We start from the raw sequence: 23,471 nt of genomic DNA, 5'->3' as shown, positions 1-23,471 counted from the left end.
TAATTTCCCAACGTGCCATGCCTTTTTGAGTGAAATGTAGAGTTACCACCCATGACTGTATTTGTTAGTGACAGAGACATTGTTGAATGTGTTCGTTTTCTGTCTTATGGCAATACATTACACATCTCTTAAGGTCTTATTTTGAGTCCTAGCCTTACCCTAATATAGAGACCTGAAACTCATGCTTTAAAGGCCATATCAGGCCTGAATGTAGGGTTGCAACATTCTAGTAAAATGCACACAGAGATCAATAGTTAGAAAGCAAATGAGAATGATGGGGTGATATCTGACACCATTGGGTTAGTGCAGTGTATTTCAGGTGCATTTATCTGAATATGCATGTGGCTGGAGTAGGGATAGAGATAGAGAGAGGGAGAAATGGAGAGAGAAAGAGAGAGGCTGGCTGAAGCAGCAGCAGCAGCAGCACAGGACGGAGGTGGCGTGAGGGAGAGGGACCCTCTGGACTTGGTCGTTCGTTCAGTGCAGCTCTAAGAGGAGAGGGAGAGAGAGAGAGAGAGAGCAGGCAGGCAGGCAGGAGCGCAGAGGTAGAGCAGGGAGCTGAGCTGATCACGAGGTGTCAGACTTATTCTTTCCATCCGTCTCCTCTATCCTCTTCACTCACTTCTTCTTCTTCTTCTGAGTGCACCAGACCTTTCACCAGAGCTGTGCGATAAGCGGGAAGCCCACGTTTTGAAAAAAAGAACTCCAGACAAATAGATAGGCAGACAAAAGAAGAATGTAAATGAATGGAACGACAGAGACGGAGAAAAATAAGTTAACTTCTGAAGACTCATCCAGTACTGGAGGGGCTGTGGTGTGCAACACCAGGTAGGAGTTGTCTTTATTTGTCGCAGATGTATCTGGTGAAATGTAAACAAGCAACAAAAAGCAATTTTTCATTGATGCTCGACCAGTGAAAATAACAAAACTGTTCCTTAAACTCACCAATTTTTGAATTGTATGCTAACATTGACATACATGAAATGCAACAATAGCATATTTCGAACTGTATAGAACAAAAAAAGCTACCAAATACAATTGAGTTTTTTTATTTTTTATTAGCTGTGTATTACCTATTAAGTTGGGAAGCTCTATCTGACACATGGTAGTATCAACGTACAATATTAGCTGTATACTGTATTTGTGAATACTTTATTCTCTGTTTGTGTGGAGTGATGTTGATGCTAGTGTTGTTGTCAATGTGACTGATTGTGTCACATGTAATGAGCCGGGAGAGAAAAGAGAGATTTTAAAAGAATGGTGCTGTGGCAGGAGGGAGGGACATAGAATACTGTTGTTTTTTGAATGAGATCCTGTCTACTTGGAAAAAATAATAATATGTTGGAGCCAAGAGAGAGAGAGACAGAGAGAAAGAGACACACAGACAGACATAGAGATACAGAGAGGGATAGAGAAAGACAGAGAGAGAAGAGAGGTGTTGGGGACAGAGGGATAGAAGAGAGAGAGAGAGAGAGAGAGAGAGAGAGAGTGAGAGGTAGCCAGAGAAAAAGAAGAGGGAGAGTGGGACTGAGCTGCAGTGCTGGAGCTTGCTGGCAGCTAACTCTGTAACCAAGGCAGCTGACATGAGGGAAAGCCAACTGTGGACACTGGGATTTTTATTTTTCACCCTCTCTCCGAAACACAACCGCTCTCTTCTCTGCCAAGCCCCCTGCCATCCCCCCTCATTCCCCCTGAATAAAGGTTTCATTATAGGGCGCTGTGACCGAATTAATTAAGCAGCTACATGTATGCTCTCAAGGCCACACCACCACCCTTCTATCTCTTTCTAAGTCTCTCTCTCACTTCTTATTATTATTTACAATGACGGCCTACCCCAGCCAAACCCTAACCCAGACGACACTGGGCCAATTATGCGCCGCTCTATGGGACCCCCAATCATGGCCGGTTGTGATACAGCCTGGAATCAAACCAGGTTCTGTAGTGATGCTTCTAGCACTGAGATGCAATGCCTTAGATCGCTGACCCACTCGGGAGCTCAGAGTCAAAGGACACTCCTATCAGTCTTTTACAGGAAACAGTTTTTAACAATTAACACCAGCTTCACACATGAAAAATACTACAGTACAGTACTACAGTACAGTATCTCAAATTTAGCTGATCGATTTTTTGTTTGACTGCTATGGTGTGTGGTCATCCACACTCCCTCCCAAAATGGCTGCTGTGCCATTTCCTCCGCTTGCATTACTGTACTACACTGTATAATACTATACTACACACTGTATTGTCCCTTGATCATGTGAGGTACTTAGTATACAATTTGTGTAGTATACTGTAGAATACTATAGTAAATAGTACAATATACTATAGACCACCAAAACACTACAGCAAACACTACAGTAATTACTATAGTATATACTACAGTATTTAATTTGCATATACCTTGCCCTTTCTGCTCCCCCACAGCCTAATTTGTGCCACCTATAAGTGAGAAACCTACAAGTAACCAGTGGTGGAAAATGTACTCAATTGTCACACTTGATTAAAAGTAAAAAATACCTTAATAAAAAATTACTACATGTATCTGGTTTGAAATGTCCTTAAGTACAATGGTGGAAAAGTGACCAATTGTCATACTTGAGTGAAATTAAATCAAATCAAATTCTCTATATTGAGAAAACCCGATGGACAGATTTTCTTGTTTTAACATTTTTCGGACAGACATGGGCCCACACCAATACTCAGAAACAATTTACAAACACACTATTTGTGTTTAGTGAGTCCGCCAGATCGAAGGCAGTAGGTATGACAGCGCATTATATTGGCAGGTGTATGAATTGGACCATATTATTGCTGTCCTATCAGAGCATTTGGAATGTAATGAGCACCTTTGGGTGTCAGGAAAAATGTAAAAGGTAAAATATTTTATTTAGGAATGCAGTGGAGTAAAAGTAACTTGTCAAAAACTAAAGAACAGATACCTCCAAAAAACAAAAAAAGTAGTGCTTCAAGATATTCTTTCTTAAGTACTTTACACCACTGCATGTAACTGCCAAAATAAAGGAAACACTTTTGAGTAAACGAGGGATACGAAGTATATAAAGCAGGTGCTCCTCACAGGTGTGGTTTCTGAATTAATTAAATAATTAACATCCCTCATACTTAGCGTCATGTATGCCCTGTTGCCCATTATTTTGGCTACCATGGTTAGAAGAAAAGATCTCAGAGACTTTGGGTCTGAGACAGCGTTTTCCACCACCGTTAACAAAACACCAAATGATGGAATTTCACATGGAAGAATGGCATCACATCCCTCCAAATAAAGCTCCAGACACTTGTACAGTCTTAGAAAAAAAAGGGTTCTTAAAGGGTTATTTCGCTGTCCCCATGGGAGAACTCCCTTGGGTTCCAAGTAGAACCCCTTTTGGTTCCAGGCAGAACCTTCTGTGAAAAGGGTTCTGCCTGGAACCCAAAAGGGTTCTCTAAAGGGTTCTCCTATGAGGACAGCCGAATAACCCCTTTAGGTTCTAGATAGCACCTTTTTTGCATTGAAGCTGTTCTTGCGGCTCGTGGTTGCACAACGCCCCAAGACTTAGGTATTGGTATTTCCTTTATTTTGGCAGTTATCTGCACATGCCAAGTGTAGACCATACAGTATGCTGTTTTAAATCTTTGAGTATTTTGTCCAGTAGTTTTCCTCAAGGAGAAAACCCCACTGCTATGTGAATTATAATAAAACAAAAACACTATACTAAATAGCACATTAATATCGGCAAAAACACAGCAGTAAATACTACAGTACGCTGTAAACTGTCAATATGACATAATTCTACAGTCATGTCCATAACACTAAAGTAAATACTAACCACAGTCCACAAAAATACTGCAGTTAATGCAACAGTAAAGTCAGCAATATCACTACAGTGAATTCTACCATTGTATGCTATAGTATTTTTTAATGTGGGTATGGGGAGAGGTTTAACGTGAAAGCTGTGAGAGATGGTAGAAAAAGTGGGATAGAAAAACAGCAACACAAAGGCAGGTTGATCTGATGGAAATGCAAAGACAAACTCTGAGCTACTGAAAACTGTTTCCCCTCCTAGAATACCCAACAAACTGAATTTTAATCTCTGCATTTTCTTAGGTAAATCAGGCCCACACTTATCAGCCACCTACGGTTAACCCTCCTGTTGTGTTCGTTTCATGTTAATCAATTCTGTTTTCCCGGTCCAAAATGACCTCCCCATTGTAGCTGATTATAAATCGATAATAATACACATAATATCACCTAACGTTGTTGTTAGATCGTTTCATCAACTTAAGTTCTTGTGAACATTACAAGTTTTGAACTTCTATTTGCTATTCATGGCCTCGTGTTTTTAGTAAAAAAAGCATAATGTATGGGTTATTTTGGGTTATTGTACTATTTATCACAGATTACATTGTTTTATATTTTAACAAGGACTCTCTCCTCCTCACCAGTGTCACGATCAAGAGCCTCACATGCAGTATATCGTTTGGTCATTGTGCTGCCACAGAATGAATTGTGAGCAAGGCCTCAAAAAAGATATATATATCAGAGCTGCGAGAAAAGTTATAAATATATATTACTTAAACAATGTTGCGATTGTTTGTGAGAATGCCAACAGGTGTGGTTCCCGTGGGGGAAAGATTCTATTGGGGAAAGGTTCCCGTGGGAAAGCCGAGAAGGGGAGTGAGGTGTATGTGCTCAAACACACATGCATGTGGGGGTCTGGGAGAGGAAGTGTGTCCATCTGATGAATGAGCATGTGCCTGAACTCAATTTTATACACTAATTGTAGTCTCACCCATTCATTTCTAATGAAAGGTCATTTTTGACCGGGAACACCATAGATGCACAAAAGTTAAATAAAATGCCCAAAACCTTATGAAAATCATCTAAATGTATTTTGTGTGTTCAGATGCCCTGTGTGGACAAAGTCATGGAACCGTATGACAATCAGATTAAATGAACTACATTTTTCAGAGAAAAAATTAATTAAATTGGTCCAATTCGACTGGAACACAGCAGGAGGGTTAATTTATAAGGCAAGAAATCAAAGAGAATAGACATGTGCAATAACAGAACAATTAGGAGGGAAATAGTTGTACAGTACAGTGCATCTATGATAAATAACCATCAAGAGAAGGGTGGAGGAAAGGAGGCAGTGGAGGAGAGCAGGGCAGAGGCAGTTGGAGGAGAGGACGGGGAAGACAGTGAAAGAGAGGGGTGAAGAGGAAAGGAAAGGCATTGTGGGCCGAGGAGGAAACACTGAGAAGTAAAAAGTGTTGAGTTTATCTGCAAGTTGTCCATCATCATCTCTCCATCATCTCTTCATGTTGCTGACCAATGGCTTTATCCTCTCAGGTAGAGCTTGAAGGCTAATGAAAACTGCTCCGCATCGTGTTTGCAGAATTCTGACGTACTTTGATTGTGTGGAAATCAATAGCGCTGTAAATTCTTAATTGAATGAATGCAGGAGTCCTGCGCCTAGTGTTTTATGGGGTACCAGACATACAGCTCCTTTGAAAGCGTGGCATGCTGAAAGATCTCTGTTGGCATAGTTTTTTCTTTGTGTGTGTGTGTGTGTGTGTGTGTGTGTAAGATTCCTGATGGCATTGTTTTAGGCTGGTGGAAAAGCTCTCTGTTAATCACTCATAGGCTGGTAGTGTACACATGCTGTGCTTTACATTGTCAACAGCTGGGTTTTGGTACAATACAATATCACAGTGAAGAGTAACTTCACCACATTATTTGACATATTGATATGAGAGTCTTTCATCAGAATGCCCAGTCCTCATGGACTTGTAAAGCACAACATTCGTGTTTCACACACTGTAAAAAATGTCCTGTAGTTTTTACAGTAAATTACTGGCAACACAGATGTACAGGACCTTGACTTAAACACAAAACCTGAATACAGCAACATACTGTATTTCTAGAATGTACAGTGCATTACTGGAAGAACAGTGGTTAGTAAACTGTTGCAGATGTACAATGCACGCATGTATTTGATATACGTCTTTCAATAGTTTCAATATCTTTTGTGTAATTTGTACTTCACTTGCCTGAAGTACAAGTCATGCATTTTGTTACCATTAATAAGAATACATGTATTTTCTAATACAAAAGTAAACCTGTAAGTAGCCCACTTAACTACAACAACCGTATCGGTAAAGGTAACATCATCTTTTTAATTGCTATGACTGTGGTGTGTTTAAAGGTTATGAACAGATACAATTATATTTTTCATTCAATTTGATATTTGGATGAAACCAGATCAAAGTATGATGATTTACATTGAAAAAGTGTGATGATAAAGTTACTGGTCCCTCCCCCATGTCAAACACTTGGATTCAGGAGGCGGGATTATTAAGGGGATAAGGTGATATCACCCTAATGCTCATTTTAATACACCAATGGTAACATGCCTTGTAACCAACATTGGATAAGGCATGTTCACAGAGGGGTGTGGTCTACATTGCTATATAGCTACTCTACTGGTGCCAATACTTGACTGTTGGGTGTCAGCAAATATAATTAAAAGTTTACACAATTCATCTATGGCAAATAGACTTGTATGTTTCTCCTTTCATCTAGCTAGGGTTGTTCAAAACGCAGTGGTCAAGTCAACAAATCCGTCAGTGATGTTGTGAATCGATTCACAAGAGACATGCCAAATGGGAGATTTCTGAAAAAATGTACATCATTAGTTAGGTTTCCATCCAATTTGTGACAGATTTTCATGCAAATATTCTAAAATCTGCATAAAATAATAAGCGCATTTTCCAAACACTAAATTATATTTTTTCAACTTGAAATTGTATGACTTTTCCTAGAGTGACCCCAACATTAGAAAAAGTGAAAGATTGCCTTTGTTCGTATTTCCATCAAAGCTGTACACCACCAGGGTACAAAGATTGTCTTAGGGTCATTTTTGACCCGGCAGTTATAAAATTATTTACATACCACAAAAAACACAAAGACACACACACACACAATGAGAAATTTAGATTGTGTGCTACTGAATGAACTCAGACAAGACTAAAACGTTATTGTGTATGTGCAGAATCTCCCCTCCACGACCGCACACGTGACACAAGTTCACAGACAAAATAAAAACAATTTCAGACAAAATAAACATTTCTGACAAAATAAACATTTCTTCAAAGCACTGTTTACTCATGGGGAATGCAGTCAGAGTCTATAAAGGTGCTGCAGATGACAGTCCTTACAGTTTTCTCTTTGCTGAAGCCATGAGTGCACGTTTCAGTGCCCAACAGGTCGTAGATCTGATTTTTTCAGATGTCCAGGAGGAACAAGAGAACAATGATTTAAAAGAGGATGAGGTATCTGAAGAAGAAGAAGGGGAAGAATACAGCCCAGAGCTCAATGCATCGTCTTCAGATCAATAAGAAATCTCCCAAGCTGAAAGAGAGACATTTTTGTCAAAGAAAAGCAACACAACATGGTCCTTGTCAACATATGACAAACAAGGCAGGATGGCAGCACAAAATGTCATAAGAATGACCCCAGGGCCCACAAGACATGCAGTTGCCCATGCCCAGGACATCGTCTCAACATTCTACATGTTCATCACACCAGCCATCGAACAAATCATCCTGGAGATGACAAATTTGAATTGTTTCAGTAAATATGGAGATCATTGGAAAAGGATGTATGAGATTGACCTGCGTGCCTACATAGGGCTGCTAATCTTAGCGGGTGTGTATAAGTCCCGAGGCGAGGCTGCTTGTAGTCTCTGGGATGCAGAGAGTGGAAGGGCGATTTCTGTGCCACGATGCCACTGAGTCTTTCACACTTTTTCAAGAATTCTACGATTTGATAACCGTGAGTCAAGACATGCAAGACAAACTGGCGGCCAGCCATAAGTGAGGTCTGGGAGAAGTGGGTGAAGCCTCTGCCATACTTCTACAAGCCTGGACCTGAATTACCAGTGGATGAGCAACTGGTTCCATTCAGAGGTACATTTTTATTTTCATATCTGTAATGTAAGTGATTTTCACTGTTAATTGTATTATGTATGGTTGTAATATCATTGATTTATGTGATTGTTTTCTGTGAAACTGATACTAATTACTGATTGTTATCTCTTTTGTCAAAAGGTTGCTGTCATTTCCAGAAGTACATGCCCAGCAGGCCAGCAAAGTATGGCATCCAGATATGGGTGGCCTGTGACGCACAATCCAGCTACGCTTGGAAGATGCAAGTCTACACAGGGAAGCTGATTAGTGGAGGCCTGGAGAAGAACCAGGGGATGCGGGTTGTGCTTGATGTGACAGATGGACTGAGGGGGCAAAATGTCACTTGTGACAATTTATTCACCTCTTATGAACTTGGCCAGCAGCTCCTAAAGAGGAAGATCACCATGGTTGGCACAGTTAGAAAGAACAAGCATGAGCTCCACCCTGCACTCCTTGCAACAAGGAGGAGAGAGGCTTTCTCATCAAAGTTTGCCTTCACCCCCACCACCACTCTACTTTCTTACCTCCCAAAGAGGAACAAGAATGTGGTCCTCCTGAGCAAACTGTACAAAACAGCTGAGATCAGTGATCGTGAGGACAGGAAGCCAGCCATCATCCTGGTCTACAACCACAACAAAGGAGGCGTGGACAACCTGGACAAGGTGCAAGATGACTACCCGCTGTTCCCTGGTCATCTTCCATAACGTCATTGATGTGTCCTCATACAACAAAATCAACCCTACCTGGATGCCTGATAAGCGGAACAAGAGGGTGTTCCTGGAGCAGCTGGGAAAGGCACTTCCCCCCCGCACAGCATCCTCTGTAGTGCTTTTGAAAGCTGTTCAGGGGGCTGCATCTTGTCCTGATCCACCTGAGGCTGCAGCTGGGGCAGGCAAGAGGAGGAGATGCCAATTCTGTCCCCCAAAGAAGGACTGTAAAACAAATACTATGTGCTGCACATGTGAGAAATACATTGCATGCTGTCCTACATGTGGTAATTGGAGTTGATTGATTTATGTTCTTCATGTATTTGTTTTGTATCTATTATATTATTTTATTCTTAGTTGTTGTTTATACACCTTGTGGGTGGGAGCAATGGTTCAAAAAATGGGAGAAGACAAGTATTTTGTAGTTGAATTCCTCATTGTACAGTATATAAGAATACTATGTTGCCAAAAAAGTTCAAGACTGTTATTGTTTCCCTTCAATAAAATCCATTCAAAACTACTTTCTGCACATTTCTGCTACTTTCTTAGGCTACACAAGTGCTATCTCTTGCTAAAAGAAAGCATGTTTACACCTATGCAGTACCTTTAGCAACCTCTACTTTAGTACAGAAAACAAAGACAGGTGTAATAAAAATGAGTGGTGTCCACTGATAAATGCAGTCTTTTTGCAATGTGAAAAGGGAAAACCCAGATAATCATAAAGTTTGAGGTGAATGACAGGTTGTGTCTTCATGAAAACAAGATTTGAGGTTTAAAATTCAATTAAGCTGCTTTATTATAGGGGCTTAGTGAAGACGGGTCATTTTTCACCCTTAGGACAAGGTGAGTATACAGAATGTTAAGACCACACAAGGGTTAAATGGGTTTTCATCGCATTTTCAACTGATTGTTTTGTCACAAAAACTGTTGCGCTATATACTGTAGCAAATGTGCGCATTGTGGTCGTGGCACATACGCTCTAGCCAACAGCTCGCAGATTCAGTGCGGGTAGGCTACCTAAATTGAGATTATTATGGATAAGAGCAACATTATTTGTATTGGTCAAATGGCATTCAAGCATCAATCATCATGTCACCAGAATAAGACCCTCAATATTTATTGGAAATTAGTATAATGTCCCACGGAGTGGAACAAGTGAACCCAAGAGCAGACTCAGATGAGGAGACTGGGATGAGGTAACCAAGGTATTTATTGAAACATGGGGGGGAGATTGCGTGCAGGCCAGGGGAAGCTCGGGCGGGGTGCCGGAAACCAGGTGCGGAGGCTGAGGCTGGAGCGAGAGGTGTTGGGACAGAGTTAGCAGGTCCGGGGGGAAATCCAAGGGAGCATAGAGTGGGGAATCCAGGACAGAGTAGCAGGACTAACGAGAAGTTGGACTGGAGGCGGGGACCAGAGTCAGAGCGGGCAGAACTGTAGCGGAAAGGAAAACAGTGTCAGGCAAGGGAAAACAGGACAACAGGAATAAACAGCTAGAAATATGGACTGGCAGAGATTACAATCTTGCCGTGTGGAAGTAGCAAGACTGAGCATTTGAAGAGGTCTTGATTGTGGAACAGGTTGCAGCTGGTGGGAATCTGCTCTGATTCCAGCACACCTGTCTCCACACACACACAGGATGAGCACTAGAGGGAGTGGTAGGAAGAGGCTATGAAGGTGCTGCAGATGACAGATGTCTTTATGTTCTGGGGCCTCATAACTGTCATGTAAATTTCACACTAAATATCGCTAAATATTTCTGGAAAGAATACATACATTGTAAAACTGTGGAAAACTGTGTGCGCTTGAACAAGCATTATAACTATGGACAATTCTCTCCATTCACCTTTTATGGTATAATTTGGAACTATTGGAATTAAGTCACAGCAGTTTCCAAAACAAAGGGCAAGAGCAAATTCTATCAAAATATTTTTGGTGATATTGGCAGAATCTTTAAATATTTTGCATTACCTTCTGCTGTATTTGGCAGGACTTTGGCAAGTTTTTGAAAGAAAAAACAATGGCTAATTGTTGAGGACCTGTCAGCTTAACGTTTGAATTCAATAATATTTTGCATTGACTTCTCCCCCAACCTAAATTTGCTTGACTGCCCATGAATTCTGAAACATTGTCTAGGCTACAATTATTTTAAATTGTTTTTGTATTTACAGTAGTAACATACATACTTCAATGTAAAATATCAACTGTCTGTTCACCTGCTAAATTCACCTCTGTATTATAAACCATGCTACCAATGAGATCGCATACAGCAAAACTTGAAATACATAGCCTATCTATTTTGATTGGGCAACTAGGCCCAAACAAATTACAGATGTGCATGGTAATTAGTAGGATGTCTACTTTAATATAAACCCATCAAAGGTAAGGAATTTATTCTGCAACGGCTATTAAAATGAAATAAATAGGAAATATATTTCTATGTCAAATATTTTTAGATTCCAAAAATAAAACAAGTAGATTTTTGCTCTTCTCACTAAGGGCAAATGGCTACATTTTATGAATAAGCGTGTCATCATATCCACAATTTGCACAAAATACTTACTTGCCTGCTTGCAATACAGTACTTCGACCACCAGAAAACATGTGCATGGTCTACAGTTTGTGTGGAGCTAAGAACATTAAGTTCAGTTTTTCATAAATGCCAACTTTTGCTGGAAAACTTGCGCACGCATGTTTTGGGGTATATTTTGTATGTACGTATTGTTCATAAATGTTTCCCCTGATACTTTTATGTCCTGAAATGTCTAGGCAGCATATACAGTACTCTCTACATGCGGTGCTGTTACTCATATCACAGCAGAACCATTGTTCTATCAAATACATTTGACTCATCTTTCACTGTGATGCTACTTAATGGAGATACTATGACTTATCCAGCTTTCTCTCAAGTTTCTTAATGTATTCTCTAAGGCTTTAGCTATAGGAAGCCAAATGTCAATAAACAAAGCTACAGTATATGTCAACGCGTCATGCGTCAGAACTATAGCATGTAGACTCCTCACCTGTCAGCTCACCTCTCTGTATCACTCTTATAAAAGGGGTTATTCTGCAATGCCAGCATATGTGCTTGTTGGAAGTTGTTTTTAAGGTAGATGGTTTGTAATGACACAAATTAAAGCATGCAACACAACACTAACAGAACAACAACCTTGGTCCATGGGTTTTAAGGGTTTTGGCTGAACCTTTGGTTTCTGATGAATCTACTGCATCTATATGCTCCACTTCTTTCTGCAACTCTCTAACCTGAGACACTGAATTATTTCTTCCCCTCTTGGGATTATGAAAGCAATCATGTTTTCTCTTTCTTTTTTTTCCTGTCTAGCTCTCAGGCAATGAATCTATTCAAAATGACAGTAGCTTAAAAGTAATAGACAGCAACACTTCTACGAAGACTGAAATTAACTTAAATTGATTCACCAAAGCTTTTTTCTTCTCTCTCATTCCGACTTTCACTGAGAGAAGGCTCCTGAGGAGGATATTTCAAACATGTGAGGCCACATGCAGAAATCAATTTCCTAATGAAGTTGATTAGAGAGAGACGTGCTGGAGCTGTGGGCTGTCTTGTGTTAAGAGCTCACATCAGGTCAGACAGGACAGGGCTGGGACGTATGGCTGCGTGAGTGTGTGCGTCTGGGGCGAGAGGATGCTTCGTGGCATACCAAAGCTCATGTTAATTGTTGAATGCCTCAGTTTTCAGTTCATTAGTTTTCAATGTGCGCAGGGGAGATGTCATGAAATGACAGCTTTAATCATATGCATCTGTGTGCGTGTGCGTTCGTGCATGCATGACCACATAATGCAAATGTAATACAATCCAACGGCACAACACACCTGGGTTCAAATAGCATTTGTTCTATTTCAAATACTTTAAGTGTTTAATTGAGGCTTCCTTCAATGCCAGATGGGCGGGGTTTGCACTTTGGGAATGTGCCATTGATTCCATTGTGCACCATGCAGGCAAGCTCTATCAAACACAGCTAAAGCTATGTGAAAGAAAACACACATGCCTATGATTTACAGTAAACCAAGGTCTGGAGTGCTGTCTAGCTGTTAAACAAGATATTACACTCTTAGATAAAAGGGTTCTATAAAGAACCCCAATTAACACTTTTTTCTAAGACTGTACTCTACAGCATTCAGTTCTCTAGCTGACTGGACAATCCCTCTTCAACAGTGGCCTGTTAATACAATACACCTGTACTGGTGTAGTTAGGGCTGGGCTTCAAGTCAGCAGGACACCTGTCGAGAACATCCAGTGAAATTGGAGGGGCGCAATTCAGAGACTGGGTTCGCGCCCAAGGCTCTGTTCGCGCCCAGGCTCTGTCGTAACCGGCCGCGACTGGGAGGTCCATGGGCACAATTGGCCTAGCGTCGTCCGGGTTTGGGAGGGCTTGGTCGGTAGGGATGTCCTTGTCTCATCGCGCACCAGCGACTCCTGTGGCGGGCCGGGCGCAGTGCGCGCTAACCAAGGTTGCCAGGTACACGGTGCTTCCTCCGGCACATTGGTGCAGCTGGCTTCCGGGTTGGATGCGCGCTGTGTTGAGAAGCAGTGCGGCTAGGTTGGGTTGTGTATAGGAGGACGCATGACTTTCAACCTTCGTCTCTCCCGAGCCTGTACGGGAGTTGTAGCGATGAGACAAGATAGTAGCTACTACAACAATTGGACACCATGAAATTGGGGAGAAAAAGGGGGTAAAAATTAGAGGGTTTCAATTATTGTTAATCTAACTGCATTGTCCAATTTATAATAGGCTTTACAGAGAAAGCACACCATGCAATTGTTTGAGGACAGCACCCCACATCAACATAATTTTCAACCAGCACAGGCTTCATAAAATCCCAAATAGCGATTAAATAATCACTAACTTTTTGAAAGTCTTCCTCTGTTTGCAATCCCAAGGGTCCCAGCTATAACATGCATGGTCGTTTTGTTAGATAAAATCCTTCTTTATATCCCAAAAAGTGTAATCCTCAGGTACCCTAAAATGTAAATAAACTATCATGTTTCATACGGAAAGAAGTATTTTCAATAGCAAAGTAAAATTAGCAAGTGCGCGTCCTCTTCGTTGCGCGCCCACAGACTGATTTCCAACAGTGACTCCCGGTACCGAAACTCAAAATTCTTCCTAGTTTTGGAAGAAACAAGCTTGAAACGATGAACAAAGACTGTTGACATCTAGTGGAAGCCATAGGAATTGCAATCTGGGAGCTTGAATTGCATAGGACCCATAGCTTTCCATTGAAAAAGCATGGGGATCTCAAAAAACAATTCTGGTTGGTTTTCTTTGGATTTTCAGCTACCATATCAATTGAGTTATAGTCTCATATATTATTATAATATTTATAAAAAGAAACTCAACTGTAACGCAAGTGTAATCATAATTTCTTACCATTCAGACAATGTATATTTAACTATCTGTCTATTGGGCCCACACGTACATAAACAGCCAATAGACCTTCAGCCGAGGCCAAAGTAATAATCAGGCCTGCATGAGGGAGTACGGTTTGCCCTTGGTCCTGTTTGAAAGTGATTACATTTTATTACTCTCCTCCCCACTCATAGAAATAACCCAATATTAAACCGTCTACTACTCTCACCTCATGGTAGTTGGTAGTGGAAAATGAATCACTCTTTCTCTGTGGAGTCGGAGCCCTCAAGTCAACTTTTTTTCTGTTGTAGAAATGGAGGGATGAGATGTCATAAATCTGTCACACAGACCCATTAGGTCCCTGTACTCTCTCCTCCCTCACAGCATTAAAGGCTTTCTCTCTCTCTCTCACTCGATAGCTTGCTTGCTCTCTCTCATTTTTTCTCTCTCTCTCCTTTGGACTGTCTCCAGGTCTAACATATTTTAGAGCTGCATGCCATGCCTTCCACGGGAGTGTGTGTGTGTGTGTGTGTGTGTGTGTGTGTGTGTGTGTGTGTGTGTGTGTGTGTGTGTGTGTGTGTGTGTGCCTACGCACGTACACGCCCGTACGTGTGCATGTCACTGTCTGTGCCCCCTAAGTGTATGCGTGTTTAGATTCACAAGATTGCTTCTGAAATTTGACCTCTGGAAAAGTTTCCTGTGAGCAGCCTCCTCTTTGAACTCCAATCCATTATCAGTGAGTATCAGTTTCACCCCAACAGGTGTACTGTGTTAAATGATAGGGGACTCTGGCAGCCTGCCACAGTCACATGCAGGGGATAAAAGGATGAGCTCTCAGTTGCAGAGCAGTGGGGTACCGTTATGGCTTGCCATAGACAGACACTCAAGCGCACACACACAGGCCACACACACACACGTGCATGTTTGGGCTACCAAGTGGCACAGCGGTCTAAGGCACTGCATCTCTGTGCTAGAGGCGTGACTACAGACCCTGGTTTGATTCCAGGCTGTATCACAAACGACTGTGATTTAGTGTCCCATAGGGTTGCGCTCAATTGGCCCAGCGTCGTCCGGGTTAGGGTTTGGCCGGGGTAGGCCGTCAATGTAAATAGAATTTGTTCTTAACTGACTTATATGACTGACTTTATTTCTAGTTAAATAAAGGATAAATACATGAAAAATGCACACACACGCAACCTACACTGCTCAACCACATAATCTACAACAGTGGGTGAAGTTGAAAGGTTGTACTGTCATAAAGGAAATCAGAGGGATATTTCCAAACCTTTCTCTACCCAGCCATAATATATTGTAACCCTCCGTATATGAACAAACACCGACGTAGAAAGAAGTTCAGTATAGGATGTTGTTTTGGGTAGAAGAAACTCTACTGGACAGTTTCTAACTTTCTCCTTAAAACCATTTTTCTTTCATATTCTCTTTCTATTTCTGGATTCTTTCATATTCTCCTCTTAATATACCAGTCGATACCGCAGTAGACTTATAGTTAGAGGGGAGATTGTAATGACTGACACGGTGGAAAACAAAAAGCTGTTGGATCCCGGCGAGGAGGGAGGAGTGGAGCAGCAGCGCAGGCTTCATGTCAGAACCCATCTCTCCCTTCACCCCATTCTGAATCCCTGGTGGAGCCCCACACCGTTTGATGGGATAGGGGGAGGAAGCTTATGCGTCTAAGTTCCAAATTGCACACTATTCCCTATAGAGTAGAGTACTACTTTTGTCCAGGACTCATAGGGCTCTGGTTAAAAGTAGCGCACTATGTAGGGAATAGAGTGCCATTTGGGACATATCCTGGGCCTATCCTCTGGCTCCCCTCGCTGCGGGGTCTTTTGATCTATCTCTGCCCCCCCCTCCCCCCCCCCCCCCTCTTAAGCCCACTCTCTGAGAAAAAGATCCCCTTCAACACCTACAACCTCCCTACCGCTCCAACCCCACCCATTGAGATCCTATAACCTGCCTAGTGGATCTGACAGATCTGACGGAATCACAGAGTTGGAAGGGCTGGGGGATGGAGGGATAGAAAGAGGGGAGGAAGGGTGAAACCAGCATGGGCTCTGTACATTGCTAGATCTGTCCATGAGAATCAATTATCAGACATAAGACAGGTGGTATCTACAGAGGTGCCCTCTAAAATGAGCCTCCCGACATCCAATAACCAAGGTCTGCTACCCAGGCTATCATGTTCAGGCCTGGCCTGAAACCTTTTCGGATGGATTTGATGGTTTTGTGTCCTCCTGTGAGAGTAGGGCTATGTATGGACATGTTTCTCTAGCTTAAACAAACCATACTTTATTCAGCACCTGCTCCATGAACCAGAGGTTGAAAAACACAGCTTTACTCTACTATTATACATCACGAACAACACAATCAATAATGCAAAAGCAAACACCTCATGGCATGTCCTCATACATTTGATCATGGAGTTGATAGTGCAGTGTCATCCTGTTGGAGTAGATGCGGTCATGTCTGAACATGTCTCCAGGTTGAAACACACTTCATCCTGACCCTGCTATAGACCATGGAGTTCAAGTGAGCAATTGTTGTTAGCACTGGCTTTAAATGTTTGAACAACAATAACAAAACAAAGTCTTTACTGCAGAGCAAGGTGAAGAACATAAAGACAGTGGAGTTACATGAATAATGAATAGGACTCAAATTATTTCTGTAAGTCAGGGACCCATTTTCCCCTTCACCCCAGTCTGAATCCCTGGTGGATCCCCACACTGTTTAATGGGATAAGGGGAGCTGTGGTTAGGGGAAGCTGTTATTAAGTAAAATGTTTGCAGAACAAACTATATACCGTTCGTAGAGACAAATTCTAACCGTGGTCATCAAGTTTATTATTCACAGTGCTGTAGGGATGGGATCTGAAAAGTATTTAGCACATTACCAATTATCACCTGAGCAGTCATCCAAGCAATAAACAGAGAATACACATTTATTTAATTTATTTTTTCATTTCAACTTCATTTAACCAGGTAGGCCAGTTGAGAACAAGTTCTCATTTACAACTGCGACCTGGCCAAGACAAAGCAAAGCAGTGCGACAAAAACAACAACACAGAGTTACACATGGGATAAACAAACGTTCAGTTGATAACACAATAGAAAAATATATGTACAGTGGGTGCAAATGTAGTAAGATTAGGGATTACAAATAACAATTGACCTCGCCAGATTATGTTGTATTATCAAATACAAGAATCTCATACATGTAAGAATTGTATACAAGTACGTTACACAAAATCATTCTGTCACTGTAATGTTTATAGCTTTACACATTTGGCATTCTGGACCTAAGGCTTTTTATAGCTGAGTGTTTAGAGCGATAAAAGTCAATTACTTCTCCAAGGAGTATACAGCAGCAGTTAGTCTAACTTATTCCTCCTTCCCTGCCCCTCAAATTATAATTTAGCACGTTACACTATTCAACAAGTACTCTTTTAAATTCTGCTGTTTATTATATTAGAGTACAGTTTGTACAAATTCATAATATGAGGCCAGATGGTGTAATACTCCTTTTACAATGTTATGTTGGGGAAAGGTGTTAATAGAGATAGAGTGATGGGGGTGGGGAGGTGGGAGAGAGAATGATGGACAGAGGGGGGAGAGAGAGAAAGAATTGGTGGTGCCCGCTGGGAACCCTGACTCCAAATTAGTCTCCTCAGCTGTATGTGGGCCATTTCTGTCATTTGTTTCATGGAGGAATCAACATCTGGTGGAGGCTGCATAAACACAGCTCTCTTAACGGCCTGACTAGGCCTCCTATCGATGACGACACACACGCTCACAAGCACGTAGACATACACACGCATGGACAGGCACGGACACACACACACATTCTCTATCAGGAATCAGGCTAAGACCAAGATGCAGACACAGGAGGCGGATAGTCCAAGTCTCAGAGTTTATTATATTACAAGGGGCAGGCAAAAGGGTAGTCAATGTAGGCAAAGGGTCTGCAATCCAAGTCAGACTCAGGCAGGTACAGGATGGCGGGCAGAATCAGGATAGGCAGAAAGATCAGAACTGGGAAGACTAAGAAAAACAAAAGGGCTTGACGGGACAGGATGAACTGGCAACAGAAAATGCAGGTATACATACACAGGTGATAGTGGGGACAAATGGGAGACACCTGGTGGGGGGGTGGGGGGGTGGGGGGGGTGGAGAAAAGCATCCCCTCTGGTGCCCTACCTGGCGCCCTACCTGGCGCCCTACCTGGGCACATACCTGGTCGACCGGGTGCCGGCAGCCGAGCTCAGTGATGAGGGCTGGGTCCAGGAGACAAAGGGCTGTGAAGACAGGGGTTTAAGTCGGATGTATACGGAGGGTGCGGTCCCGAGTGGACAACCATACCCTCTGCCTGAGACGATAGCGGGGAGCAGAGGTCCGGTGGCGGTCTGACTGTCGTCGATACCTGGAGGTGGTCTTGACAAGAGAGGACGGGGCTCTGTTCCAGGTATGGTGACAACGGAGGATGAACATCTGGGCCGAGGGTATGCTAACCTGAGGGGCTGATATCCCATGGAACACTCAAAAAGCGAGAGACTACTGGCCGAGCAGGGAAGGGTGTATTACACCTACACAAGTTGCTGGCACCAGGTGGTGGGGTTGGCGGAGATGAGGCAACGAAGAGCTGTCTCCAGGTCCTGATTGGCTCACTCCGACTGACTGTTGGATTGGGGGTTTAAAACCGGAGGTCATGCTGGCCGATGACCCAATGAGGGTGCAGAACCTGGATGAGAATTGAGGACCGCTGTCGGAGACCATGTTCACCAGAAGTCCATGGATCCGGAAGACGTACTACACCATGAAATGGGCCGTCTCCTTGGCTGAGGGTAACTTGGGAATGGGAATGAAATGGACGGCTTTGGAAAGCATCCACCACCATAAGGATAGTGGTGTTGCTATCTGATGGAGGGAGACCAGTGTCCAGAGATACAAGACCGGGGCGGTGAGGAAAAGGGAGTGGTTGAAGGAGTTCAGCTGGAGCTTGCTGTGGAGTCTTATTCTGAGCACACAGTGCAGGCGGCAACGAACAAGGAGACGTCAGGAACCATGCTGGGCCACCAAAAGTGTTGTCGCACAAAAGCCAGAGTCCGACGGAGGCCAGAATGGCAGGCAAGTCTGATGGAATGTGCCCATTACAGGACCGAGGAATGGGCAGGGTCCAACATCCCCCCTTCTGGTTAGCCACCCCTCCACATTCATGGCCCCCGAGCGGTAGGAGATGGTAAGTTAAACCAGTTGAAAAGAAAGGCCCATCGCGCTTGCCTAGAGCTGAGGCGCTTGGCGGTGCAGAGGTATTCCAGGTTCTTGTGATCAGTCCACACCAATGCTTGAGTTCTGAGAAGAACCGGCCAACTGCTGGAGACCATGTGAACAGAACCTTGGGAGCGCTGAGGGGGGAAACTCCGGATGAGGCTTTGGTAGAAATTAGCAAACCCCAGGAAATGTTGCCGCTGCACTCTGGAATTCCCCACCACTCTCACCTTGTCATCTGAATATTTCCAGCAGCAATGATGTATCCTAGGAAGGAGACAGTGAAGCAATGGAATTCACATTTTTCTGCTTTAACAAAAATCTGGTTCTCCAGGAGACGCTGAAGGACCTATTGGACGTGGAGGAAGTGTTCTTGAGCTGACCGGGAAAAAAACAAGGATGACGTCAAGGTAGACAAACACGAACCGGTTCAACATATCACGGAGCACATCATTGACCAGGGCCCGGAACACTGCGGGAGCATCGGTCAGTACGAATAGCATTACAAGGTACTCATAGTGCCCGCTAGACGTGTTAAAAGTTATCTTCCATTCGTCTCCCTCCCAAATCCAAACCAGATGGTAGGCGTTCCAAAGGTCAAACTTAGAGAAGATCGTCGCCCCCTGGAGAGGCTCGAAAGCTGAGGAGATGAGTGGTAGAGGGTAACAGTTTTTAACTGTGATGTCATTTAACCTTTCTAGGGCAAGCGTTCCGCGCCTCTAACAGTACACTCCAAGTGACCCTCGTTCAAGATGGCGTATTTCTTCATACACAAAGGAAAAACCTCAGCCAATTTCTAAAGAATGTTGACATCCAGTGGAAGCGATAGGAACTGCAAGAAGGTCCCTTAGAAACCTGGATTTCCAATGAAAACACGTTGAAAAGAGAGTGACCTCAAAAAAAAACATCAGAATGGTTTGTCCTCTGGGTTTCGCCTGCTAAATAAGTTATTTTATACTTACAGACATGATTCAAACAGTTATATAAACTTCAGAGTGTTTTCTATCGATATCAACCAATAATATGCATATCTTATCTTCTGGGGATGAGAAGTAGGCAGTTGAATTTGGGCATGCATTTCATCCGGACTTGAAAATACTGCCCCCTGTCACCAAGACGTTAATCTACCAATCGTGTCCGATTTCAAAAATGCTTTACAGCGAAAGCACAACATATTATGTTAGGTCATAGCCAAGTCCAAAAAACACACAGCCATTTTTCCAGCCAAAGATAGGAGTCACAAAATGCAGAAATATAGATCAAATTAATCACTAACCCTTGATGATCTTCATCAGAATACACTCATAGGACATCATGTTACAGAATACATGTATGTTTTGTTCGATAATGTGCATTTATATGAAGAAAAAAAACTCACTTTACATTGGCGCGTTACGTGCAGTAATGTTTTGATTCCAAAACATCAGGTGATTTTGCATAAATACTCATAATACACATTAATAAAATATATAACTGTTATTCTCAGAATTAAAGAGAGACTTCTCCTTAATGCAACCGCTATGTCAGATTAATACAACTTTATGGAAAAAGCATAATCTGAGAACGGTGCTCAGAACCCAAAACAGCAAGAGGAATATCCGCCATTTTAGAATCAACAGAAGTTAGAAACAACACCATAAATATTAACTTACCTTTGATGATCTTCATCAGAAGGCACTCCCAGGAATCCCAGTTCGACAAGAAATGACTGATTTGTTCCATAAAGTTCCATAAAGTCCATCATGTATGTCCAAATAGCCACTTGTTAGCGTGTTTAGCCCAGTAATCCATCTTCATGAGGCGTGAGCATTTCGTCCAGATAAAACCTCAAAAGATTCCATTACAGGTCATAGAAACAAGCCAAACGATGTATGGAATCAATCTTTAAGATGTTTTTAACATAAAACATCAATAATGTTCCAAGCGGAGAATTCCTTTGTCTTCAGAAAAGCACTGGAACGAGATGCAACTCTGTCGGGAGCGCGCATCATGAGTCCAAGGCACTCTGCCAGACCACTGACTCAAAGAGGTCTCATGAGCCCCTCCTTTATAGTACAATCCTCATTCAAGTTTCTAAAGACGGTTGACATCTAGTGGAAGCCGTAGGAAGTGCAACCTCATCCATATCTCAATGTGTATTGGGTAGGCCAAGCTTTGACAAACTACAAACATCAGATGTCCAACTTCCTGGTTGGAGTTTTCTCAGGTTTTCGCCTGCCATGAGTTCTGTTAACCTCTAGTGACACCCCATCCCGTGAACGGGACCGTTATCATCATCTGACACTAATTAGCATAACGCAACGGACATAAATCTTCCTAGAAAATATTCCTATTCATGAAAATCACAAGTGAAATATATTGGAACACAGCTTAGCCTTTTGTTAATCACCCTGTCATCTCAGATTTTCTAAATATGCTTTACAGCCAAAGCTAGGCAAGCATTTGTGTAAGTTTATCGATAGGCTAGCATAGCATTATGCCTTGTTAGCAGCAGGCAACCTTGTCACGACAATCAGAAAAGCAACCAAATGAAATAGTTTACCTTGGATGAACTTCGGATGTTTTCACTCACGAGACTCCCAGGTAGATAGCCAAAGTTCATTTTTTTCCCAAAAGATAATTTTTGTAGGCGAAATAGCTCCGTTTGTTCTTCACGTTTGGCTGAGAAATTGACCGGAAATTGCGGTCACGGCAACACCGAAAAATATTCCAAATTAGCTCCATAATATCGACAGAAACATGGCAAACGTTGTTTATAATCAATCCTCAAGGTGTTTTTCAAATATCAATTGGTTTCTCAGTAGAAGCGATTGTTCTTGGGCAGCCGGGGTATTTTACGCAAGTATTTCTCTGGGAGCATCAGGTGACCACTTGCGCAATGAAGCCACCTACGGGTATTCTTCATCATAAATGCGTAAAACTACGTCACAATGCTGTAGACACCTTGGGGAATACGTAAAAAGTGTAATCTGGTTGATAGGGCATTCACAGCTCAATAGGGACGCATCGGAACGCAGGGTTTTCAAAAGATGAATCACTTCCGGATTGGATTTTTCTCAGGCTTTCGCCTGTAACATCAGTTCTGCTATACTCACAGACAATATTTTTACAGTTTTGGTAACTTTAGAGTGTTTTCTATCCTAAGCTGTCAATTATATGCATATTCTAGCAGCTTGTCCTGACAAAATATCCCGTTTAATTCGGGAAAATTTTTTTTTTTTAAATGAACAGGTTATACTCACAGACATCATTCAAACAGTTTTAGAAACTTCAGTGTTTTCTATCCAATACTAATAATAATATGCATATATTAGCATCTGGGACAGAGTAGAAGGCAGTTCAGTCTGGGAATGCTATTCATCCAAAAGTGAATATTTTGCCCCCTATCCCAAAAATGTAGCGCCATTAGATGATACACGGGTATAGGGTTTTGTTCTTCTTCTCCACAAAGAGAACCCTGCGCCAGCGGGGAAAGCAAATGGACAAATACTCCCTTCAGCAACGGAATCCTCAATGTACCTCTCCATCGTCTTGGTCTTTGGACCCGACAGGGAATAAAGCCAACCTCGAAGCGGTGTAGTAGAAGGTCGATAGCGCAGTTTTAGGGTCGATGGGGAGGGAGAGATGTAGCGGGCCTTATTGAAATCCTCCCGGAGGTCTGGTACTCCGTGGGAATGGCGGAGAGATTTGAGGCTTCTCCCAGGCCTGCAGGAAGACGTCCTAGGGCGGGCTGTGCTGACTTCAGACAACACGCATGGCAGAACAGGCTCCAACCAATGATAGAACCTGTAGCCCAGTCGATCAGAGGATTGTGCCTCTGGAGCCATGAAAACCCCAAAACCACGGTTGCATGAGGAGATTCAATGGGCAGGAACTGCATAGATGCACTGTGATTACCTGACACTCTCAGGTTAATGGGAAACATAGTGTGGGTGACTCTGCCAATAGACCACCCATCCAGCGCTCTGACGTCCATGGAAATGGAGAGGGGTTGTGTGGAGATTCCCAGTTCTGACATCATGTTAACGTCCATAAAGCTAATGTCGGCACCAGAGTCAATGGGCATCCAGAGAGCTTTGGACTGGTCACACCACAACAGGATAGCATGGAGAGGGGTATGAGAAATGGAA

At 42.6% G+C, this 23,471-nt stretch overlaps 1 protein-coding gene across 1 annotated transcript in view; it reads left to right on the top strand.

The window, feature by feature from the left end:
* Positions 1-502: 502 nt before the first annotated feature.
* LOC110490012 (cadherin-20) overlaps positions 503-23,471 on the top strand; it is a 122,110-nt gene continuing 99,141 nt past the window's right edge. The window contains exon 1 of the mRNA XM_036944302.1: positions 503-828. The gene's annotated coding sequence lies outside the window, so the exon portion shown is untranslated. The remainder of the gene's footprint in view (positions 829-23,471) is intronic.

Source organism: Oncorhynchus mykiss, chromosome 15, assembly GCF_013265735.2.
Source record: "Oncorhynchus mykiss isolate Arlee chromosome 15, USDA_OmykA_1.1, whole genome shotgun sequence".
Taxonomy (NCBI): domain Eukaryota; kingdom Metazoa; phylum Chordata; class Actinopteri; order Salmoniformes; family Salmonidae; genus Oncorhynchus; species Oncorhynchus mykiss.
Note: the sequence above shows the minus strand (reverse complement) of the source record. Positions and strands in the feature narration are given on the sequence as shown.